The 26,560-nt window shown below is 40.4% G+C and overlaps 1 long non-coding RNA gene across 2 annotated transcripts; it reads left to right on the forward strand.

Moving 5' to 3' along the window:
- The first annotated feature begins 129 nt into the window (after window positions 1–129).
- On the forward strand, window positions 130–24,112 carry LOC128150244 (uncharacterized). 2 transcript variants are annotated; one of them, XR_008237995.1, is made up of 4 exons: window positions 130–1,086; window positions 14,090–14,174; window positions 15,065–15,188; window positions 17,368–24,112. It is a non-coding gene; the product is annotated as an uncharacterized LOC128150244 (long non-coding RNA). The 2 variants fall into 2 exon arrangements; XR_008237996.1 differs by lacking the exon at window positions 130–1,086 and adding an exon at window positions 6,738–10,109.
- The last annotated feature ends 2,448 nt before the right edge of the window (window positions 24,113–26,560 follow it).

Genomic DNA, 26,560 nt, shown 5'->3' on the forward strand with positions numbered 1-26,560 from the left:
GTTGTTTTGTTTTACTTTTTCTAATACTGTTATGGATCAGCTCCTACGAACTATTTAGAGGTGTCCTCCAGACTAGATCTTTGTCCAGCTTTAAAGATAGTTTTCATGGGTTTCATTAGGTCATCAGATCACTGCTTATTGTGAGTCTAAGTCACTGAGACTTAAGTGATGCGGAGAACCTAGCTAACTCACAAAAGCTGAGGGTATCCAAGTTGTTACGGTCTGGCCCATAACTGTCCTAAGAAGGAGTTAAATACTACAAAGAGCTGGGAATCCCCGTGTCTGAGTTCTGCACCAAAGATACTAGTTTCCAAATCATCATAAATTCTTGTTTTTCCCAAAACACAAACAACCTTCTGACCTCTCTAACTTTCTGATATAAACTAAGAATCTTTTCATGATAATCAGAGTCAAGTGTCAGTTCCAGAAAGCCATCACTATGCATTATAGGCACTTAGGCACATTAGAAAACAGAACAAAACAAGCAATCTACCACTTTCCAGGGTTAATGCTATGAAACATTTTATGGGTAGTCCATAAGTGGACAGAGTGTTGCACTAATGTGTGACTGCACGGCAATTAAGCTTAATTAGGGAAGGTTTTGAAAAAGACAGATAAAAGTAAATTATGGGAATGAAAGCAACTGCACTTTTGGGGACCACACTCCGCTACACTAGTTCAGTGAAGTGTTGCTAAAAATGTCCCCCGTCTGTCACATTGTGATGCACATCCAACAGTTTGTCAAACCAAGCGGCTTTCTCTAGAAGAAGGAATCTCTTAGGAGCACATTCTTCACTCCGTCTCTGCTGAACTCACTGGTGTGTGTCTTCAGGAGACAGCTGTGCTTCGACAGTAAGAGCAGCAGATGACCCTTGATATGTGGCCATCCAGTTTAGTTTAACATTGCCTCTTTTCTACATGGAGTAACAGAGGTAAAGATGAATGTGGATTTTCATTTTCATGTGTGGTCTGGGGAAATTTTTTCACAATTTCATATTTTTAATGCTTTCTCAGGTTTACAACTGAGCATCCCATATGGAACATCTGATTCTGGTTCCAGTGATTTTCCCTGGTGAGAAGTCCCTGGTAAGCAGACCTGGAGCAGTTCCCAGCTTCCACGCTGCATGGTTTGAGGGCATCCCATCAAACAAGCTCTTTCAGAGCAGAGAACTTCAGGGTTTCTGTGCTTGGATACAGACTGTTTCAGAGCTAGGTGCCTATTCCCTCTCCAAGAGAATTTTAAAGGAAACAAAATTTAACATGCTGAAATCCTTAACAAAACAGAATTGCTTTTTTCTGCTCTGGACTAGATGGTTGTTACTGCAGGCACCATTATAGTATGCTATGTTATATTGGATTTTAATAAATTATGGAAAATAATTAAGTAGAAAAGCAGGAAAAAAAATGCTACACAGTCAGCAGACAGATCTTTTTTTAGCTTGGATAGTGTCTGGTATTGCTTTCCACCAAGACACTGGGATGCTTTTTTTCCCTAATGAACTTTTTACATCCGAGATGAAATACAGATTCTGTGGACAATTTATTAAGAAAAATACCAATTCCATGTGAGCGGTTTTCAGACCAACAGGGAATTTATATGTGGAAATCATATATGGGTGTAGGGAAACACTTCATAAAAAGAATGACTACATGGTCAGCATCTGTAATTTATGTGCATTCTTTTTTTAATAAAAAAAAGTGCGTTCAGATGAATCTTTACTTTTTTTTTTTTTATTGAAGCTCAGCAAGGGTAGCCTCAACTGTAGTTGTTTAACCTTCTGACTTTATTTGTTTTGTTTTTGAAAAAAGAAAGCTAAACCCAGCACTTTGTGTTTTCAGTTATGAAACTTATTCATATTTGAAAGGTTCAGTAAGGACACCTTTCTCCAGTGAAGAAAGCTGAAGTAAGTGTAGATGAAAATATCAAACATGAAAGACTCTGTTAAAAATGAAAACAGAGAGACAAGAGGATGCTAAATATAAAAAAGAAGCTAGTTCTGGGATTTGATGGCTGAGTGAGAACGGCTGTGCACAGGTAATCCAGATACACTTCCTTATGCCTAAGCATGTTAGATACATGTTTACCTGCACATACACAGATGCAAAATTTGCAAATGACGTGTGTGTCCATAAATGACAATTTCCTACAGGTCAAATTTTGTGGGAAACAACTGAATTAAAAAATATATTCCTAGAAAGGATTCTCTAACCAAACCTCGAGACGGGATCTCATATTTAGCACAAAGTGCTATTTCTGAAGTGAGATCCCCTTAGCCGGGGAACCTTACTCAGATCCCCTACTTGCCTCCACATCTGTAACGGGAAAGTGAAGGCTCAGCTAAAATGTTGCTGTATGTGAGGTAAAGAGACACTCCAGGGTATGCCTGGATCTATGGTAGCATAACACTTGCGAGGGGAGCTGGCACCATCTCCTTGGCAGAGTTGTTACAAGCCCTCCATAGACTCATTCATTCATGGAGATGATTAGATATTGCTGGAAGCCTGATGCAGTTATGAAGCAGTAGGTGAAAAAGCCATTTCCCCACTAAAAGCCTAAACCCAGCATTTATTACTTCCTGTTAGGTCACAGGAACATCACTCATCTGTCATTTTGATGATAGCCATTCTCTTTTCATCTTCTTTGTTTGCCTGAAGCTCTGCCCTACACCTCTTTTACATATGCTGTAAATGCTCCCCTCCAGCAGGTTTCCCAAGATCTGCAGTATTCCTGCTGGCACCTTCTGCAGCAGCCAGACCTCTGAGAGTCCCTGGGACGGACTCGGAAGGGAATTCTCTGAGTTGAATAAATTAGTCAGGGCAAAGGCTGGCATTCAGCTTTTGTTCAGTTAATGACAGGGAAAATCCACCTGGATTGGTACTGGCTACTTAACAGGAACCTACAGGTCATCAGGATTTGGCCTTCTATGATTTGAATACTTTTAAAATGATATTTTATGCCAGAATGCTGAAATGTTACTTGTTGGAAGAGCCAGGGAAAAGCAAATTTTTACAGCTCACAGAGACCTGCGACAGCAGTTGGAGCTATTCTCTCGACTCTCTCCCCACACCGCAAGCCTTCAAGAGGCTTTAAAGCTGGAGAAATCAAGGCATATGAGAGGAACCTGCTGAAAAAATACACTAACGGAGCAAAAAAGTCCATTATTCCCAGTTTTCTAGGAGACACATTTCTGTCTGTGCATACTATATTTCTGCAAGAGATGTTTAATATTTACAGGTGAAGGAACTCAGGCTTGCTGGTATTCTTGGATTCCTTTCTAACCTGCCCTCATTTCTTTTTCCCCCACCTCCTTCCCTCTTTTGTGGCTTTCCAGTGTAAGTGCCCACAGCAACCCCCTGTTCGGGATCCAGGAGCAATCCTCCACCACAGGCCCAAAGTGAACCGTGGCGACAGCCGCTAAAATGCCTTGATCACATGTTCCCAGCACCCTGCCCTGCCAGCAGTGGCAGGAAACTCCAGTTTATGTTAATAAGGTGTGGAGGATGGCCAAAATATTTTGTGAGTTTTCCGGCTCAAAAGGGTAATGAAGCTACCTCTGTCTCAGTATGCTGGCATGGGAACAAGCTAAACAACTGGGAGATGTGTTTCAAAGGAGAAATACAGAGCACAAACTCCCTGGGTTTCGTACTTCCACTGGAGGCTGAGCTTTGCCTCTTTCCACCTTTTTTCCAGGCTGGCTGCTCCCTTTTGCACAAAAAGAGGGATGGATGGGGGAGGGTGAGCAGGCTTTTTCTGTGGATTAGCTTCAGGCAGCTCTCGCCAGACTGAAAATTACACTGGAAAGCATTTCTAAGTTTATAGCAAAATAATGAATTGTTTAATATGTAAAGTAAACCCAGAAAGTTATTGCCATAAATTTGGTTTAAAATCTACCTATTTATTAGCTCTGAGCAAAAGAAGCCTCCACACTGCTGCGAGCATGGTCAGATTCTTTGGGCTCACTTCAAAAAGCTCTTTCTTTTTGTCATTCCTCTCTGACCTCCTCCCTGCTAGTCCCGGGATAAAAAGCAAGCCAAAGATCTGCTGAGAAATGGGCCGAGCCACTGCTGACCTTTGCAAATCCAATTTCTTCAAAGCAAGAGCTAATCGACGTGTTCCCACGCTGTGTGTTGCTGAAACGTACGATGCAATTCAAGGAATGAATTCACCATGGTGCAATCTCATTTTGAATCCAGTTTTCTTGTTATGTGTCAGAGGGTGAAGGAGGCAGAGTGTGGTACAAGTTTTAAAGAGCAGTCGCACACAAGTTTCACAAACCACATAAGTCTGTCTTTGAAAGATTTTGTACTTTGGAGGGGTCTTTCCCTTAAAATTTAAAATGCACTAGCCTGCACACCCCTTCTACCTTCCTCCCTCTCAAAACCAGAGACATTTTGTAGTAATTTAAAAGAAAAATAAGCCAATGAGAGTTTGCACTGAATATTTCTCCAAATTGAAAAAAAATAGCTCTCGGGGGGTATCATCTGATGTGTAACTGAGGTGCCGGTCTGGGGAGATTGGCGTGCACAGGAGCTATAGGTGAATGGGATGGTGATACAGGGAGAGCTTTAAAATTCAGATTCTCTCTCTTACTTTGCATATCAGATTTGGTATGAGTGCTATTCCTATTTTACAGCAGCGAGAGCGGTCCACTCTGTGCAAAGTTTTGCAGTCTCTGCTAGGTACCACAGGTGTGCCTGCAGGATCCACGCAGGAAAAGCGTGTTGGCATTCCTAACCTAAATCTTCTAATCTTGTTTCAAGAGGTGCGTGGAGACTGGACCCCCTCCCTCTGTTTTCCAGAAGGAGCTGCTGTTAGTTTCCCACACAGCTGGCCAAGCCCTGCCTGACCCCAGCACTGGGTAGCCTGATGCACCCAACGTGATCGAGCGGTGATGGACTGCAGCCTGCTTACGTGCACCGAGCGGTGCCTGTTTGCGTAATGCTGCCACTTTTTGTCTGGGTGAAAGGGACAGAAGAGGACTCTCATTCCTCATTTAACTACTGTAGGGCATATGTCACGGGTAGCACATCTCAAGCCCTTTTGTCAGTGCCAAAGAGAGGAGTTATGTCTTTCCCAGCATGGGGTTGGGTTCAGTGTGCCTCTCTCTGGAGGCCACCTCTCCATCTGGGAAGCCATGGCATGGCAGACAGCAGGCAAGCTGCTCCACATTCAGTGCCTTACCACTGACCTCGCCGCGTACGGTGTATTTGGCCGGTTTGGTCGTATAGTAGAACCAGAGATATTGCAACCTATTTATTTGATTCATTATCATCTTCATTGCACAAGTGTCATTCCATTAGAGCTGATGTAATGGAGAATCAGGCCCTTGGGCTAATGGACTAAACTATGCCCTGGCTGTGTAAGCTGAAGACATTCACAGGAAGCCTCAATGCTCTAATTTTCTAGTTGTCCTTAGCAAAGCAGATGAAAAATATATCATTGTTCTCAAGATTGCTGAATGAAGCAAGTTCTTTTTTAAATTTTATTTCCATAACGATGAATAGTAAATTTTATCCATTCATGGCTGGTTTATGAAAGAGTTTGCTAACTAACCAGATCTGGAGAGCTTTCTTTCTCAGCAAGTATTGCAATAAGAGAACTGTTTGTGGTTTTTATTACTTTCTCAATATTTCTGTTATTCTCTTTCCCGAGACACCATTAGATTTTCCAGTCTTGTGGACATCAAAGATTTTGGAGAAGAGATTGTATAAACTGGATAGGTAACAGCTGTTACCAGACGGATTTACTGGTGGAAAGGGGAGAGGGCTAATTTGTTTTATGTGCTTCCTCCTGCTGCTGGCATCTTTCACTGTGGCACACAGTTCCTGTCCTGTGATAGGGAATATCTTTGCACAGAGGGAGCCCTTGTCCACAAGATTACACCTACCTTTGGGTTTTGCTGTTGTTTGTAAGTAGCTTTTCCAAATGCCTCATCATAGCTCTCTTACCTGCTCTTCCAGTAGTTTATTAGAGAGAAAAGAATGGGAGAATAGCTCTAACTTTGTTAGTTAATAGTACTGGTTGAGAGATTTTCATTTCTGACCTTTTCAAGTCAGAAGTTTTGTTTGCTCCACTTCTGCATATCTCAGGACACTTTAAATTGGACTTATTTCTGTAAAATAAAAAATTGTACAGTGAATTCCCCAAGAAAGGTCACACAGGACTGAAGCAAAATTTCAGCTTGAATAAACTGCAGTATCTCTGCTGCGCCCTCCCTTTAACATGGGAATTAACATTTGCATGAATCCTCTTTATTTCCTCATCTGGTATAAAATTCCCTTGTGCTCCTCTTTTAGAAGACTCACTATTTAGGAAAGATCTTGGAGGGGAAATGGTGATTTGTAGTATTGCAAAGTACTAGCTGGTAAAACGTTGTGTGTGTGTATAACAACGTGATTTTTGCATATTACTATGCCAACAGTATCTGATCCTACTCAGATAACAGTAAAGCAACCTACAGCTTTGACCAGATTCAAAGAAAGTCACGCTACTTCTTCTCTTTCTTATTTTAGGTTTGATTCACTTGCTTTCACATTTGCGTGTTGTGTTTTTAAGTACCTACCCTCATGTTCTTGAAGCTTCAGCAAGACAGCACTTTCAATATATAGTGTCTGCAAAAAATGGTCCTGTGTCCTATGAATATTCCAATACATCCAATCTAACTGAAAAATTTAAGAGGGACTGGCATCTTCTCAATCTAGTTTCCTTCTTCCTGAGGTAGCCTATATTAATACTTTTGATCCTTCCCTGCTCAGAGCAACATCAGAATCCATTGCTGTTGCAGGAGAAGAGACTCTGGCTTCACACAGTCTGTGAGGATCCTCAGACCTTTGCAAAAATGCTCAGATTCTCACAGAGTTTGAGCCTTTTAGATTCTCACAGAGTTTGAGCCTTTTCTGCAAGCTGGTCTAGGGGCACTGGGCACCTCCTCTGGGAGAACACCACTGGAGCAGACAGCCTGTGTCAGTGGCAGCTGGGCTGCTGTCGGAACAATGAATCCTGGCTGGAGAAGGACAGAACAGAAGCCATGTCCAAAAAACCATCTCTAATGTGATTTGGGGTTTTTTTTCATTGTGCTGTAGGCCTTAATTCATTTCAAACTGTTTTCTTCTGTGTCCTTCAGTTGCTTCCCCACTACTGCTCCATATATTTAAAGCAAATGACCCCGAAAAGAGAGGAAGTCCGTTTAAAAGAGCTACTGAGCTTTTGTGCAAAGCCCAGAATATTTTTTTCTGCACAACCAGTGGAGAAATGAGAATAGCTTGGCCAGTTTCAAGAGAAAATTCTCCATCTTTAGTGAGCATTTAGACTGCAGTAAAGATCGAACTACAAAGCCAAAGGCAAAACTACAGAGGAGGCTTACAGGCTAGGTGGGCAGTTTGCTGCAGGAGCAGGGAAGTAAGCCTTACCCATTGCTTCTCTTGTAGTGGGAATTTGCCATTCCGCTGGCACTGTAAACACAGCAAAGAGGTTTTATCACAAAGAAGTCTGAAAAGGTGTCAGTTTGCAAAACTGAAGGAGCTGGCAGGATTTAAATTCCAGAAACAAAACTGCTATAATTGTTTTCCCTCTTGTTCATTTTGTCTGATTATAGTCCAGAGCCAAAAATACTTCAGTAGCTTGCAAAGCTGGAAGCTAACCAGGTTATCAAAATGGGCTCCAGCTCACTGAGGGATGGCAAGAAATATGCTTTTCTTCTTTAGGATGCTGTTAATAGTTTTGTATTGCTTGCCAGCTTATTAAAACTTTGAATTTATTTGAGAGGAGGTGGCTAATTGAGGAAGATCCTTGATTTTTCTTTGAAGAAAACAAGTTTGCTGTGTACAGTTCATATAAATAGGGAGAGAAAGAGACGTCTGACTAATTATGAAAGGTATGGTGAAATCTAGCTCGCAGTCCCTGTTTTACACATAGCCCTTTCCGTATGCCAAGTTAGGACCCATGCAGGTGAATGTCACCCTAACAGCCTACTTACACTGAAAAATTACTCCTGTTATCTTGGGTTCCCCATGTCCTGTACTAATACACACAGAATTAAGCACACTTAGCGCTTGTACGTTGTCAAAGATTGATGTGAATCGCAAACTTTTAATGATATGTTAAGCATGACAGTCTCTCGCATCCAGAAGAGCAGGTCTTGTTAGTAAGCCTAAGAATCAGCAGGAGCTTGTGCAAGTGGTCGCACCAAATGGTTGTCAAGCTATGAAAGCAACAGGTAATTCAGGTGCAGTATCTCACAGACTACTGTAATTTTTAAAGTGAGCTTTGTGAGCTTGTGCTCAGGCTTATACAGGTAGTGTGTGTCAAGTTAAAGCTACATGAAGCATTTTTTTTGCTTCACTCCACAAGCTGTTTGCACAAGAGTTACAGGTATAAGTTATCAGCGTGCTATTGATAGATATTGCAATAATTATTTTTATTACTTCATTATCATGTATTTGGAGCTCTGCAGTGACAGTAATAATAATTTAAAAAAAAAAAATTATTAGCCACAAAGGAATGCTTATTCATGGTGACTTTAAAATGTCATAGCGATGCTCTGAAGCAGTACAGAAACTGTGAAGTTTAATGCATATAGCCAACAGGGCATTAAAGCTTTATGGCTCAAGAACTCCACTATGAACACATAACAATATTTTTCTTCTAACATAGTTGCATCTTCATAAAATCTGTTAAACTGCAGCTTGCAGATGAAGTCTGAAGTACAAAACAAATTAAAGTACAGTAACCCTGAAAGGACAAATTGATCTAACCAGAGCTGTATTACTTACAGGAAAAAGAATTGGGATTACTGATGGCTCACTGCACAGAAACAGCATTTACTATGATGGAAAAGTGTATACCATGGATTAACTCTGTCAGTTTTGCACTGGCCTGTTTCTCATTTTACATGGCCAACACTTTGATCCATGCTATAATGTAGGTACTTACAATCCTGGGAAACTTGCTGCCCCAAACTAAAGATGAAATAATTTAATCATAGGTACTTGGACAGGCATTTTTCAAACCAATTTAATTATGTTTCATTGTTTACAGCCTGTGTCTTTCTGTGAGTATTACATCCGGAGATAATTTAAGAGCACAACCTGCTTGTAGGCTTAGGTGTGTGGAACATTTGAAAGAAAATGCAAAATTGGTTAGTTGTTACAGTTCATAACTCCAGACTATTCAAGTTTGAATATCTTTGTGTTTTCTTTTCTTTTTCTGTTAAGGAATTTACTCTTTTTATGAATTTCTGTCTCTAATTTTGCCATTCCTCTGCCTGTAAATACATATATTCTTATGTAGTTTAGGAATGAATGATAGCATTACAGTGATTTCAGACAGATTTTGAGTTCTGCTATATTCCTATAACATCTCAGAAGTTCCAGGGGCCTCAGAAGGGTTGTTCCAGATTTACAGTTGTATAACCCCAGCAGAATTTTATCATTTTATATTTGCATTCAGATCCAATGCTTTAGTCATCCAGGTCCCTAAGCTGGTTATCCAGTCCAGTTCTTAGTGCTGTTTTAACTGTTGCACTCACAACTTTTATGAATTTCATATAACATTAGATGACAGTAAATAGGTAAAAAGATAAACTGAGCTTTTAAAGATGGAACCTGCTGATATATTTTACTAATTTCTAGATCTATTATGTCACTAGTACTCTTTGGAAAAGTTCTAATTTACAAAATATGATCTCATGGTATGTTTTATCTTATTGGCTTCTTGCCGTATTGCCAGAATGCAGTGCATTCAGAGAGAGGCAACCAAAATGCATGCTTCAGCAGCCTATGCATGCAAAGAAAGAGAGCAAAGCTGGTTTTCATTTTGTAGAAACAGATCCTAGTTACAGTATACCTCCAACTGAATGGCTTTTTATTATTAGTTTTATGTTTTTGATTTTCATTGGGTTCTTTGGTTTTATGTTTTTGAGGCATGTGTATCTCATGTTCACAGGAGTAGTCCAAGTTTCAGAAGTTTTCTTAGGGTGAATTTAACGCTTTTAAAAGCATCACTGGAAACCATCATTCTCTGCCTGCTCACAAATGCAGCAACTCTTTCTGCACTATTCACGAAAGATCCCTTACAAAATACTACATATTTTTCCACCCTTGCTCAGAAGGTACTACTCTAGAAAAGAAAAGATGGCCTGTTTGGTCCTGATGATGGGTCCTGAAATGTTGAGTTTCTAAGACCAACAAACTGATTCTATTTAAGAAAAGTCAACTCAAGAAATAATATCTTGAAGAAGATACTAACTTAAGAAATATCTTCTCACTAACCTCTGTGAAGAGCTTTTGGTTTTCAAACATCTATGTAGTTCAGCTGAACTGTCAATTCCCCTGCCCTTAGTAATTTAAAACCCGTATTCTCCATAGAACTATTCAGCAGTATGCAAAACGTTATTAGCAGACGCGGGGTGGGGGGGGGGAGTGATTCTGATCAGAAATCAGAACTGCCTCAGTAAAAGGCTGGTTCAAATATGCACTGAACAAGGGTTAAGTTGCAGTTTCATTTGTGAGCAGTTCATGTGAGATCACTTACAGTGATCTGGGTCTTCAGGAAAAGCTGTGAAGATCAGCCACTCAGTAACATGTGTTCTTACCTTTAACACTAATATATTTTTCTCCTTGCTATCTTTTAATCTTTTTTTCATCTAGCTATATCTATAAAATTATAGATTAGTGATAGATAGATACAGATACAATCATTTCCCTTTTTTTGTAGTCCTTTATATTTTTGCTCTCTTTCCCTCCCTTGGCTTATTTGATTTGTATTTCATCTCTGTTGAAGGAGTGCGAATACCATTATACTCACTTCTCAGATGATTTTTCAAACCAATGATATTTGAATGGCTAGAAATTGAAAAAAAAAATTGTTTTTGCTAAACCTCTGGCAGCATGCTCTCTTCTTGTTTATTTGTACTTAGGCTCCTGTGGTAATATTCTCATACGATATGAGCTAGGATTTTCACTTCCATGAACTAGACTAATCTGTGAAACCAGAGGTGGAATACTCACCTTCATATGCCTTCTCAAGTGATAAGATAGCACTCAGTGAAATAGCAAGGAGCATTTAACAGCTTTTCAGAAAGGATTATTTTTCCGAGAGCATTCAACCCAGCTAGAACCAGGAAGTTTAGAAATTGTGTAGAAAGTCATGCCCTCCCAAAGATCTGGTCACTCTCTAGGTCAAGAGTTAGGCATGGCTCAGACAAGGTTCATGTCCTAACGCTTTGCCATCCATAGGCGAAGTAGCTGATATGAATTTGAGCATCTGATATGTAGCTGATACACAGTTCTCTTGTTCTTAACCTTGTTAAGTACCGCATTTTAAAAATCTTCATCTTTTTCAGCCTGCATGGTACTGGTCCAGCAACACTTTTTATGGGACTTTAGAGCTGTGCCCAACAACTAGTTTTGCTCTTGCTTCTGTAGCAGTTTCTGCCAAGATATTGACATATGTGAAGAACTGTGCATTTGTTGAACTCTAGGCTTATTTCAATTTTGTAGGCTTTAGTCCATAATCATCAATTACCTAGCCGAAGTATGAGAAGTGATATGCACTGGCAAAAGCACAGTATTTTTGCAAGTGCATCTGAAGCTGAAAAGATGGTACACAGAAATGCTATACTCTTGGGAAGTTTGGCAATGTCAGTTTTGGAGTTCCTTCACATGCTTGCATAGATGGATTACTTTATGGAACAGGTTCAATTCTCAGTCTTACCCAGGTAAATCCAGAGTGATTCTCCTGAGCACAGCTGACTCCACAGTCTGCCTCTCTGTTAATTTGACTACAGCGATGGAGTTATGCATACTAGACTGTGGCTTTTCATTGCAATTGGACCACATCAGCAAAGTGGTATCCAGACCTACATGAAGCTTAGCAGGAAGACACTGAATTTGGCAACTTGACATGTGTCCAACCCTCTCACTTTCATTTAGAAAACCATTTGAAAAAGGCGTATCATCTCAATTCCTCTCAGTTTTGATAGTGATGGTTAACTTCCCAAACAGTGGTCCTTTACTGATAATTTCTCAGACTCTAATTCATGTTCAGTACGTTTGAAATGTGTACTTCATGAACTGCCTTGCTGACTGAGGAAGCTTCAGTTATTTTTTCTTTCAAAACAGAGAAATATACCCTTACCTCCCCAGCTGGACAAAGCCAGTGATGAATAATCTTATCATCTTTCTGAAATATCAAAGTTGTCTCCCCTCATGGCAGAGAATACCAAACCATCCAACGAGAAAGCAGGCCATGTGAATAGCCTTACTGAATTCCTAATTGTTTGCTCTGGCAGTTCCCAGTGAAGCAGCTGGTTGTCTTTGGAAATCTATGATTGTTGTTTTGGGTTTGAACATCATGTGTCTTTAATTTTCAGCACTAGCCCCAGGGATAAGTATCACAAATATCTGCTTGAAGTCCTTTTGCCCTTGGGAACCCAATATATACTTGGCAGCCTCTCTGACAGTGGGACTGAGGGGACAATCAAAGTTGACTCATTGCCTTATGTCCCCTCAGGGAGAAGAAAGAATAAAAAGGGCAATTGCTGCTTCCTTCAGTTGCCCGAAGCAAGTCTTTCCTGTTTTGTAGAGTATAAACTAATGGCATTTTCTAAAACAATCTGCCCTGTATGTGAGCAAAATATTCCATCCAGTATCATACAGCTAATTCTGGGGCTTGACTTCCTCGCATCCCAGTCCGGTCCCGGGAGGAGTTCAGAAATCTATAACCCTACACATCATCAGAAACAGACAAACACATCTTCCATTCAACACTCTCCTCTGACAGAACCTACTGTATTGTTCTTCAGTTTAATGCACAGTAAACTAACTAAAATGAATTTGTAGAATGCTGTATACTCTCTCAGGTGCACATCTGTGGAGTGGGCTTTATTTATTGTGCCCAAGCCATTAATAAATTCTGATCTCCTATTGCACGATTAGGACCAACATAAATAGCTTCACTGAAAGTCATAGGGTGATGCTCATGTTCATTGCCCTGCCTGTGAGTATACTTTCCCAAATATTCTCCACCTTATATGCCACACTGAAGTGAAACAGTCATTAGTGTGCTTGTAACATCATAATACATAGGAGAAGCCCGAGCCCCAATGTATGCATTAGCCAAAGATTAAGCAGGATGCCAGATGAGCTTTGGTTCATTTTAGAAATGTTGCTAGGCAGAGCTCCAAGCTCACACCAAGTGATGCCAAGATATTTGCTCATGTCTCCATTGCCCCTTATCTCAAGCAGTGCAACTGCCAGAAATAATTTGCCTTAACAGAAAAACTTCACACATTTTGCACACTGCTCTTTCCTATGTAAATCTCATTAGTTTATGATTTCTGTTTGAAAATAGAATTTAACTCTTGTATTTTAGATCTGAAAAGCATCTTTCTTTAAGATAGCATTTCCATTTTTCTAGAAAACCTGTTCCTTTTGATTTTATAATCAGCTCAACTCAGCACAAGAATCTTATATAAGAAGGTGGCAACTATCAACTGAGAAAGTCCAGCATTTTCTTTTTCTTTCTAAGATTTCAAGTTTTACTGTTAGTCCTGAAATGCAGTGCTTTGCTAGGGAGTATACTTCTGAGATGATGAAGGATTTGATATACTACTCAAATGCAAAAAAAGAATTTTAGCTGGGAAAGAAGCTGTCAAAGATGAATGGGTGTATTAGCTTTGCATGAATCTGAACTTTGTCTTGCAAAACCCTGCACAGGGTCTCAGTGATACAGAGCCCATTGGAATCAGCTGTTGTCTCACAGATGAAAATAATAGAGCTCAAAATGGTTCTATTTATTCCTGATTTGAAAGGTAAGTTGGTATGACTTTATATAAAAGTAATTTTAAATATGCTTGTATATTATATATATATTAATACATGTATTTAATCACTCTATCCAACACAGAGGATATAGCCTTGATCTGTAAGCAAGATCCCCTCTTTACAGTTGCAGCAGAGTAGGCCTGGACCTAACTGTACAATTAGTGCTTTTTGACAATTTTTGCTTTGTGACAAGTTACTTAGGTTATAAGTGCTTTAGGTTTTGTTAGCGTATGATTCCGTTAGTGTCTTTTATGTCTACTCCCAGTAGTTTATTGGCATGCAAGGACCAAAGCTCCTGAATCAGTGTCACTTATTTTACACAGAAGAGCCAGACAGAGGTGTAGCACAAGGTAAAGTCCATTTGTTCTCTTCCTTACTCCTTCTTTTAGCTCTGCTTTACACTGAGGTATGGAAACTGTCTTGCACAGGTATAGGAAGGCACTCTGTACTTGAGCAAAGGCTGAAGCAAGAAAAACAAAACAAGTGTGATGCTAAGAGCAAAGCACAGCAGAAAAGACTTTAGGAGGATCTATAAAAAGTTTAAATTGGTAAAACATGTATGTGGGTGGGTTAGAAAGAGAATAAAGCATAATTAAGTTACTGAAGCCTCAGCAGGACTCTGAATGTTGTTCAGTGTGTATTGCAGTTTGCTTTAAAGAAATGTCAAGAATACCCACATCCTTAGAAAGGGGACTTTTTTTGCAGTTTAGCATTAATTTTAACAAATGCATGAAGGCTGCCCTTTCTTGGACCTTGCATCATTCTGCTGCAGGGTACTGAGTGTATTACAGAAACGCATGAAGGCAAAAATCCCTCCTTCTGCAAACTGGTCACAGAGCTGGGCTGTGTGCATTAGGCACAGCTGAAAGCTGGGGGAACCTTTGCCATCCTGCACTAAAAAGGGTGCTGGGGCACATCATCTTCTCCAAAGTGGGCTGGGAGCCAGCTGCCTGCCTCTCTGCCGTGGTGGGGATAGCCCTCTAGGGTGCTCTTGCTCTGTGTAGGGGTCTCTGCCTGCACAGGGACTAACACCCAGAGAAGAGTGGATGGATGAAAGGGGGTAGCTCTGCCTCTATCTCCCTTTGAAGTAGGGGGAAGCAGAAAAAAGGGTGCCAATAACAGAAAAGTATCCTTGCAGCTACAGGAGCAGCATTTCTAATTGCCTTACAATGCAGACAGTTTAGGTCTGATGCCCCAATGCCGTGATGACCCAGACACTGCCCTCTTCTCCCCCTGCCAGCCCCTGCTTGCCCTTTTCTTTTCCTGGAGCATCCTGCGTGACCACCAAGGTGAATGACCTAGGCTGCTCCTTTACAAAACCTTGTGCTGCTCCTGAGACCGGCAGAAGAAAACACAACTGTGAGGTTCGTAAAGCTCTGCAAAGTTACATGTTTTGTTGAATGATACTGCTTCTGCAGTCATCACAGCAGACCACATCTCCTGAGCTTGACCGTGCGAGTGTGGTGGTGCACACAGTGCAATACAGGTGGCAAACCTGGAGCCAGACAGGGTTTTTGGTCCCAGCTTAAACAGGCAGTCTTTTGATTAACTCCCCTTCTCACGGTCCCCAAAGCCCAAGGCTGCTGGGAATCGATCCTGCCCCTTGTCCAGGCCTGTATCCTCCCCAAAAGATCCTTACATGAATGCTCAGTGGGCTTCATCGTGGTGGTGGACTCCTTCACTGGCACATTAGTGTAATGTTGTGGCTGGGAAGGTCATGTAAGGCAGCTATAATGGTGAAATTATGGAGAGTAATGAGGATTTGAGCTGTTATCTATCTCATAAATACACATTCTAGTGTGCAGAAAAACCACAGTGTTGACTGAAAATATTGCAATCTTCAGGGGAAAAAAAAGATGTTAGCCAGAAGTGTCATGTCGTTACATATGGTTCACCTAAAAAAAAAATCTGACCTTTTTTAAGATGGCTGCCAGCCAACATTTCAGCAGTATTTCCTTTGTGTTTCTGCTCACACAAAGTGATTTATGTCCAAGTACTCTCTAGCTGATTCTCAAGTTGCAGTAATGACTTTGATTGTTTGTTTATAGTTTTATCTGAACATTTCTGCCTGCCATGTCATATATCCTGAACCAGTGTAAGTGTCATTTATAGGCAACTGCTGTGCCCATGTAGAGTCAGTCCATTGTTTCTTCTGTCTTGTCTGTGACTCTTCGTGTGTATTATTTGTAAGGTTTTGGAGGTGAAGAACAGGAGAAAGAGGACCATATCCTTACCTTGCTGACCAAGAAAATAATAGTTTTCAATGAAATTATTCCAACAGATATGTAGGGAAGTCAGAATTGGGTCAGGATACTTGGACCAAGTGGCAATTTTTTCCATGGGAAGAGTTAACATACTTTCCCATGAAAGAGGTGAGGCCAGAGCTGCATGCGATCAGCCCAGAAGATGTGAGGCAATCAGACTGTGAGGGAAGCGCAGTTGGGCCTAGCTGTAGTGAACAAGTTCATCTGTGCAGGACACTGCATGAGGAACATGCTCCAGAACTTCAGGATTTGCCTACACAATGTCACAGAGGAGATTTAGTTCAGACATTTGAGCTGAAAAGTCTGTCTACATAACAGGGAACTTGTTTTGCACAGTTGAGACCCACGTGCATGTTAATGGCTTGTACATCCTTTAGGTGATCTGGCATGGAGTACAGAGGAAAGGGAAAACAGATAAAAAAAAAAGTGGGAAAAAAAGAGTAGACAGTAAAAAGAAACAGTAGATTTACCCTGGAATCAAAACTCAAGAACATAATGCAGTTTATATCAATATAAATATCCATATGAATGTCAATATGACAAATTAGGATGGCTGTTTAAGTGAAAGAACATTGTTTTTCATATAAATAATAAGCTCCAACAAATATGTTATTGTTTTTGAGAGAAGCTCAAAATGTCTACCATCATTATGATAAAACAAAATAGTGATGTATGTGGATTGTCTGTTGCTTTACTTTCCACCTTTTGGAAACAAAATGGTTAAGGGAAAACAAGAAGAAACTTTATTGTGCAAAGAAAAAACCCACAGTATACAAAGGGGTTTTTTTGAAGAAAGTACCTTTTCTTTAAGTGTAGGGGTTTTTTTCAAAACATATGAGAGAGAAATTTAGAACTAAAGATCTTATTCTCTTATTTAGTTGGGACTCCTAGTGATTCATAGACATTATGGCCAACAGTCTGTTATGATTATTGTCTCATCTGATTCACATAAATCAGTTCATACAATTTCACTCCGTAATTCCTTTGCCAAGCTTCTAACAACATACTGTTAATTAAAAGGTCGTGATTTGACAGTTAGTGTTTTCACTTATGCTAAGAGTCACAATGACTTTGAAAGAACTAATCACACCCACATTAGGGATAAAAAATACCACGTGAATCTTACAGTGTATGGATACCTAAAGCACGATGAAACTACTGCTGTCATGCATTCTGGGTAAGGAATCTGCAAGGATTTGGGGCTGGAGGGTGGGGTCCTGGGTGTGAAGGCAGGGTCTCTTCCTTCATCCCCTTCTGGAGCTGTCTTCTCACTCTGCAGGTGGTCAGACGTCCCTGGCAGCTCCTGCCCAGCACAGACGCAGCACAGACCTTCCTTCACCCGCTCGTGCAGAGAGAACAACAGACCTCAACTGGTGCTTGGCTGGCGGGAATGGGAGCACCACCAGGCACAAGCCTTGCCTTGAACTGCCCCACCTGTGCTCCGCAGAAGACAAAAACGCACCATGTAGGCCCTTCAGTCTGCCTATAGGCAACCTTCAGAGGATCGATGCTGGCTGTCGCACAGAACGCTGCAACATGGAGCATGTGGCTTGTGCCACAGATGCCATCACAGCAGTGGTGCTGTAGGCCCTACATGGAGAATTCACAGAGCCCCGTGCTGTGACAGTAACATCCACCACAAACACACTGAGACAGTGAATCTGAATCTTGTTTTGCAAGAACCTGATAGCGGACAATTCTGTGTCTTGTACTTCTTTATAAAAGAGATGGTGTTCGTGCTTCACTGCACTTAACACCATATTACATATTCTATAGTTGCAGGCTAGGTGCATGCACAGATTTGCCAGCAGTGGCTATGATTGCACAAATATGCAACAAGGAGTGTTAACGACATGCTTCGCTCCAGAAAGTCAGTTAAAATCCTGAGAGGAGACTGATGGTAGTTCAGTGAAATTTCGTCACTCCCAAAGAGGTGACTGGAAGAATAAGTCATTCCCAAAGGACTCCTCAGGAACAGTCCAAAGCTACAGGCCAGATCATTTATTTTAGAATACTGTTGCCTGAGCCCATCTATTGTTGGGTCTGATGCAGCTTTTATTCTTGTCAACTCAGCATCCTCAGTTTTCTTGCAAATCATTTACCGCACACTGGAGATGTATCATGGTGTGGGAAATAACAGATTTTTTTCTGAACAGCTATCATCATTCAGCTTCCAGAAAGTACTACTGAAGGTAGGTATGCTCACTGTGCTCACTGATAAAGTAAGTCCAATGGAGAGACAGGGCTCTAATCCAATTTGTTTCACAAATAGAGCTAAGGAACAAGCAGCATCAAGGAGCAAGCCAGCTAGCAGCAGTCAAACACTGTATCCTACGTACTAACATTAACTTTAATGACACAGTCCATGAACTTTTTAGAAGGCACAGAGAATACTGGGAGTGGAAGGAACAGAAGTTTTTGATGGAGGGAAATAGCATTCACATTTCAATAAGCTCCAAAAATGCCTTTTCCAAACAGAGGTGCTTTGTGTTACGCCATTCCTGTTGGCCGTTTGGGGGTTTTTCATTAGATGTATGAACTTCTTGCCATAGTAATAAAGGTCAGGCACTATTGTGCTTCTTTTATGATACTCACTAGCACAAGTCATGTATACAAACCCAGGAAGTATTTATTTATGTGGAATACGTACTTAAATAGTGGACTACAAATCATTTAAAGATGCCTATGATATGAATCATACCACAATTTCATGGATAAGTGGAAACATTATGCAACTTACTGAGTTTTTAAAGCACTAACGAATGTGAACTATACAGCAGACTTGAGCTGGACCTTTTCACCCCTTCTAATATATGCTGTTGCTATTTAATATTCCTCACTAGGGAGTAATGCTGGCATACAAGTCAGCAATATATTAGGCACTGGAGCCATGAACCTAGTGAGAACATAAACTAAACTGATTTTCAATTTTGGTACATTACAAAAAGGACTATTATTGTGAGGTTAGGATGTCAAAGTTGGTGACCTGGTATAATGAAGTATTCCCTGCCACATAGTCAAGCGTGAAAAGTAATTGGAGGCGGTATAAACTTTTAGAGGCTTAGGGTTTTTTCCCTCCCAAATTAAATATTCTTTTGCACACACTTTTTTTTTTAATTAAAAATAGTCATTTTTGTGAAGCATCATAAAAGCAGAAATGATGCTCCCGTAAAGTTTGCAGTTGATGGAGAAACATGTGTGTTTAGAAATGAGGTCACATCTTAACGCTTGGGTTACTTACATAAGGCACTGATGAAAAGCAAGTTGCTACCTGCCAGCTAGGAATGACATTAAAATATTATGGCAGCATGTGACCAGCTTTAGAGCTTAAAATCTTGAAAGGACACAGACAATGTCCCCTTTGAAGAATACTCCTGAAGACCACTTTACAGTTTCTGCTAAGCTTTAAAACACGGAGTAAAGTGCCCCATGTCTAAGCAGCAACGATAAAAGTTGTTACTTCTTAGCTGCAACATTTACATCTGAAAAACCAGCACCAAAGTGTGCACAGGTCTTTCAGCTTGCCCGTCAAAGAAAAAGGGTTAGCATTTAGTGTAGGGAATGGTGCGTTAGTACTGCGAATCCCATACTCCAGGTGTTCATTATGGCTCCACATCCCGACTTTCTGCACTGGCTTTGACCAAGTTATTCTCGATTTCCTCTGGCACAAGCATTGCGTGAGCTGGCACAGCATCACTCCCCAGGAACTAGACTGCAGAGGGCACTCCTATATAAGAAGGAATTGCAGTCTCCAGGCTCATTTACTTTTAGCCTCGATGATTCATTGTTATTTTTTCTTCTTTAATAATTAATGATGCTATTATTACACTAAAAGGAAAATCTTATTATTCTTGACAATTGGTTTTGTTATGATTATTTATTTCCCCCTCCCCCCAAGTTTATACAATTACAATGTCTGTCAGTGCTTGTATCATGTTCGGGTTGTCAGCCTCAGAAATTAAATGTACACAGAAGGATGACCTATTGATATACCATCCCTAGGTATAACTTGAGGGAAGCATGGATGAGGACGGAGACAGCTTTTGCCATGTGGCTGGGAAGTCAGAGAGATTCTGCCTGAGGCAGGCCATCCATGGAGCAATATGAAAGCTACCTTCCCCTTCCTCTCGTCCTGTTTCTGAAAGGGTTTGTTGGAAGCATTACTTTGGTCTGGATTTCAGCTGTGACAGCGAGGAAAGACGCAGTCTCTCAAACAACAGGTCCTGAGCCTCATGGGGTGGATTTCTGCCCCCTGAACTGCTCTTCAGGAGGTGAGGCTGGACAAACATGCTGCAGCTAAATGTGGCCAGAGATATGCAGTTTACATGGCACAGCAGAGGCAGGGGGGTGCAAAGCATGTGGCAGAGGCAGTGCAATAGACTGGGGACTCTCTGAATAGCAGGCAGCTGGGTTAAGGCTACCATAATGCAAACTACTCTCTAGAGCTGTTACATGAGGCCATTAAAACCCTGAGGTGCCTCAAGACTGGAAAGAAGCAAGTGTAGTTTATGGCTACTTTAGCCACGCCCTCCCCTTCCCTTTTATGAATTAGAGGTAAAGCCTGTAATGGCATCACCCAACATCTCAGCCTTAAGGCTGAATAGCTTAAAGCCAACAGAAGTAATTCTGGAAGTTCAGCTGGAGCCTATGCAACTCCTACATTGCAGTTTAAATGTGCTTCCAATATTTAGCTTTGTTTAATGAGAACAAGTCTGTACTAGCTTTGGCTTCTGCAGGGGATACAGCTCATGTATCATCCAACCGACAACAGAAGGGTCATTTCATTTCCTGTGGGTAGTGGAAAGTGATCTGCCTTTTCACACTTACTTCTGGAAACTTGTCACAGGGAAAGTGTAGGATCCGGCTAACGCTGTGCAAAAGAGCTGACCAAGCAAGGATAGTGGGACCTGGCTGATGGAGCAGCAAATACACTTCCACAGCTGAGCCTTGAATCATGTTTATTTTCAAACTGAAGACCTCACATTTCAAGTGAGACATTTGCTCAGTAAAATGCATGCATTTCGTATTTCATTACCCCATGCTGTATATCTCATACAGTGGTTAAGAAATGAAGAAGTGTGGAAAGGACAGTTATTCGGGAGAGCTGTAACCATAAAGATTCCACTGAACAGGATTTTCCCTTGTTCCAAACTGTTATCTCACTAGATGAAAACATTGTGCTTTATGATTAAGCTAATTGTGTTGGACAAGCCAGTCTGCAGCTGTAGAAGCCTGGATTTTCAAATGTGCTGAGCACTGGCAACCGCAACCAAAGTCAGTGGGGGCATTTAAAGTGCAATTAAATGTGAAGTTCTCCGAAAATTCAGGCCAGAGGCTATCTGTAAAACGGGAGCAGAGATGCTACTTTGCCTCACAGGGGTACTGTGAAAATTTGTGGCACAGCTACTTACACTAGTGAGAAGTTACACTGGAAAGTCTGTGGAAAAAAAGTGCCTTTTTTCAGACCAGGGTTTGGCTATAAATGTTAAAATAAGGCCTTGAGCCACCAACTGAACAGTGAAGAGGAAACAAACTTGTATGGCTTGCCCATTTGTAGACTGAATGGATGATGGATCATGGCCCCTCCCTCCCAAAACAGGTTAAAAATCATAATAGTATACCACATGGGCTGAATTAATGTTATGCAAGCATATCTAATGCTAGCATTCCCTAGAGCATTCCCCTTAAACAGGGTGTGTGGTATTTTTTAAAATATATGTACTATATTTATAAATATAGGTAATATGCATAAACAATGTATATTTGAGTAAGAAATCTCTATAGATAATCCAGCAAAGGGAGATGAGGATGATTAGGGGACTGGCACATCTGACATGTGAGGAGAGGCTGAGAGAGGTGGGACTGCTGAGCCTGGAGAGGAGGAGAAGAGAAGGCTCGTGGTGGGAATCTCATCAATGCGTGCAAATGCCCAAAAGGAGGGTGTAAAGAAGACAGAGACTACCTCTTCTTAGTGGCATCCATTGAAAGGATAGGAGACAATGGGCACAAATTGAAACACAGGAGATTCCATTAACAAAAATGTAAGAAAAAAGGATTTTTACTACATGGATGATCAAACACTGGAACAAGTTGCCCAGTGAGATTGCGCAGTCTCTATCCCTGGAGTTATTCAAAACTCCACTGGACAAAATCCCGAGCAACCTGCTCTCATTGACTCTGCTTTTATCAGGAGGTTGGACTAGATGGTCTCCAGAGGTGCCTTCCAACCTCAACCATCCTGTGATAAGCGAGGCAATATTTTTTTCCAATTTCTCCTTTATTCACTTTCCTTGCAGTGTTGGCAGAATAGATTGGTTTGCATCCTGTTCTGGTTTGGGGTTTCTGCTTTTTTTTCTCCTTTATCAACTCTATCTTTTCCTTTTGTGGATGCTGCTCTCTAATTTTACAGGTTATTGTAGTGTTCTGCTAGGTCTCCTGAAGTTAAAACCTCTTTCTTCTTTTGTGAGTGAGGCTTCAGAGCAACATCGCTAAGTGCACCACTGAGAAATAAAAATTAAACAAAATATGGCATAGAATGTAGCAGAAACTGAAATGAAAGTATTCTCCTAATGTCACTACAGTAGAAACTGAATCTATTTCAGTGTACTTTTTCAACTGAATAGGGAAAACACTTGTAATAGGTGAGGACTAATTTGCCCGCAACTACCTATAAACTGAAGAAGTGACCAAGAACAAGGGCTGACGTAATAATAGTGGTAAGGTGAAATTATTATATAAGAACAGAAATTTGTAATTTAACTCGTTTGGGGGAGTGGTTCTAAGGAATAAAAATACCAAAGTTGAATACCCATAATAACAACAGTTAGAATTAGCAGTAACTATTGCCCTGCAGCCTGCTGTTACAGCTGAGACAGTTTTGTAATGTTTTAGATACTATGACACAGTCTTTTATATGCTTCTCTACCTAAATGTTACAGCAAAACTATATCCTATTGCCTTAACATATTTCCTGCCTTTCCATGAACGATTGTGATTGACCTACTCACTTTACAGTCATTTTTTGATAGGTTTTCAAGGTAGTATTTAACCATATAGTGACTGACATGACATAAACTCAGCAGTGTACCTTGCCAGGGTGATGGGAACGTTTTTAAAGCTGCATAACGCATGGAAATGTAGCAAACCATTTAAATGATTAACACACTTACTATTAGCAGGGTAGAAGATAATTACAGAATGATTCACAATGTTTTGTTATTGTAATAGCTACTTGTATTTGGGTTGTGGTAACATTCAAAATTGTTCAGCACAACTGCAAAAAACCTATCAAAGTCTATAAATACTTCACAGGCAAACAGAGACAACACTGTGTCACACTGGACATGCTAATTATGGAAGATCCTCAAACCAGATAGATATCTTTTCTTTCTTTCACACTTTCTGCTTTTTGTTTCCTCTTTAACATTGTTTTTTTAGCTACTTGTTCCAGTTGGCCTTCATTGATATTTATTGCTTTTTTTGTAGGACTCTGGAAAATACAACTGACTGGTATATTTATATCATGTGAATATGTAATGAGTGCTATCAGATCATCTTTTTGCTCATTCAAAATTCTAAGTAGAATGGATCTTCTGTACCTTATCTGCCCAGTTTCAGCAATGCCTTAAGCACTGAATTTTTTTATAGTGATATTCAGGCTGATTTTCAGACTTGTTTTCTTGCATATTTTGTTTTACTCCTAAAGATACTGATGGACGGTGCAAAATATCACTTCATTTCTTCTAAAATCTAGCCTCAGTATCTGTACCTGGCTTTATTATGACTCTGTGTTTGGATATTTTTTTGTTCAGGAAGAGGGAATAGAAGTGGGGTTCAACAGATGTGATTATAATATTGTAACATCCTTTAAGAGTGCTGGGTAAGTTGCTCACCTTGTTCTTCTTTCTACTCTGAGGAGCCTGGGAAAAGTGTAAGTTCTGTTAGTTATTGTGTGTTTACTGGGATTTGCCCCACTCCTGCAATATGAATAAACTTGTTTATGAATAATAAATCTGATAATGAATCTGCTGATTGGAATGTTTCATGATGTTATGCCACTTCTTATGTCTATTGACCAGATTAGTATCCATTGAATGGGGTAAGAAGAGAAGGTATAAGTGCAAGGGTTTTCTTAAGTGCCTTGGAGGTGGGAGACAAAATGGGACACTGGCAGTGGAAAGGAAAGATGAAGACATCCCTTAAACCCCAATGAAAAGACTGAAACGCTTGAACTAGTATTTTCTTCCTTTGAAGAAATCTACTAATGATAGGTCTTCAGGATCTCACTTTTTGTAATATCCTGAGCTATGTTAAAGATTGTTGGTTTCGGTTAAAGACTCTTTCACAGATGAAGACTTGTAGGAATAACTAAGGTGTCTTTCTGTGCCATACATGACAAACTCAAAACAGGACCAAAATAGCCAATTTGGAAACAGCAGTTAGAGGACCCAAAAGGCAGTTTCCATCAAACATAAGTTATTTTTATGCGCAGTTGGGGGTGTTTGAGCTATTTATGAAATCCAGATAGAGAAATTAATGTTTCTGAATAATCCTAGAACAAATGATGAGGAGAGAGATCATGCTGGGTTGTATAACATTTTCTTCTATAAGAATATTTTCCATTATATTTTGTGGGACATTTATAACCCAAAGGATTCATGCAAAAATCCAGAGCATTATTGTAACTATACAGAGGGCAATGATACATAGCAGAATGATAATTTCTTACCATGAAGTATGGATGAAAATGTAGTCAATGCCTTTGCTTGCTTCTAACTTTTGAATGAAGGCGTGGTAATACCACAGGGTTCATATAGTGCAGGCAAAATTGCGTGCAACATTTCTGTCTCTTCTTCTAGTACTTTTTAAACTCAAATGAGTTATATTCAGAATGTTAAACCAGAGATAGCACATGAAGAATATATCTCTATCAAAACCATTTATGCATCTAGGTGACATTGGGGGACACACAGAGAAAAGTATTTTCATCAACATCATCATTTGTACTGCAAACACATTGGACACAATGGCTGAAAGAAGGACCTGAGGCATGGTGTAATCACATAATAAAAGGTAGTTCTTGTTCTAAATTTTGTGTTTGAAGTACATACATCAGACGGCAAGGAGAGGGAGGAGGAACACCAGGCTGTGACTGGTAAGTGAGGCAAGAGTGGCTGAGTGCCTGGCTCAGTATCGCTCAGGAAGCTGTACCGGCAGCAGGAACTGCTCTCCCCAGAATCTCAGCCACCACTTCAATAGCATTCTCTTCAGTAAAAAGGAGAACTGGAAGACAAATAAATTGGCTAACTTTTTATGTTCCTTCATGAGAGGTTTAACTCAGTTTCAATTTGAAGTTCAGATGAAGTTTGGGTCTTGTCTTATTTTATCTAAATGAGTTCATCTGTCTCATATCACGGCTTGACTTTGTTATGCATTTTAGCCTTCTGGTCTTTTTCATGTGAGGTAGTAAATACTGGCTCTTTTCAACAGTTGAAATGTCAGGACATGATCATTTTGAATGTGCTAGATGAAATCTGTGAAATGCTGCATTTCTTTTTCAGTGATCTCTGGAATGAAATCACAGTTCACAGGGCTAGAGGACTGGAAGTGACGTCCGGGGTCACTGAGGCCGGTGCAGTGAGTTCAGCCCAGTGCGCAGGCACTACCTCTTATAATCCCTTTCACATGCCCACAGACTGTTGGGGTTTTTTGTTTTGGGGTGGGGTTTTTTTTGCAAAGTTTGAACACTTCACTGCAAACAGACACTACATCAGGAAACAAGATTTTATTCTTTGGTGGAGACTGAAGCCTAAGTGTCCTCAAACTGAAAAGAGCTTGCAGGATCAGTCATATTTTATGCAGGTGACGTGGGGTGGAGATATTGTTGCTGGATTCTGCCTCTCACATCAGTGGGTGCAATGAGATCCTGACTCCACTGCTGTCCCCCATCTCAGGGATGCTGCCCACCTTATCTTTCTGCATCTGTTTCCCTATCTGTCCCTACAAACAACAAATGTAAAATGCCTTCAAATCTGCTGGTGAACAGCTTTATGTAAGAGCTGCATTCAGTCTGAGGCAGGCCAGAGCAATCCAGGCAGCTTCAGCTTCTGTTATTTGTGAGTACTTTACCCTAAGTTAAAAATAATCTTGATACTGTCTTACTTTTTTTTTTACGATCAGCAGTTTAAGTTGAAAAGGTCAATCCTTTCTCTGGTGGTTCAAGTTCTGTGTTTTCAAGTAGTTTCAGGACATATCATGTCATAGGACATCAGATACTACATTCCTTCACACTTTTAAAATCATTGCTTCTTTCTATAAGAAAGTAAAATTTTGTTAGAAACCCATTCAAGTTTGCTTTCCTTTGAAAAAAATGAGGCCTTTATTGTACAAAACATTTCCTCATCCAGAGCTTATTGACATCTACCAGATCAAGTTTTAGACAAACAGGGGATTTTTAATAGGGATTTCTCACT

The sequence above is a fragment of the Harpia harpyja genome, chromosome 13 (assembly GCF_026419915.1).
Source record: "Harpia harpyja isolate bHarHar1 chromosome 13, bHarHar1 primary haplotype, whole genome shotgun sequence".
NCBI lineage: Eukaryota > Metazoa > Chordata > Aves > Accipitriformes > Accipitridae > Harpia > Harpia harpyja.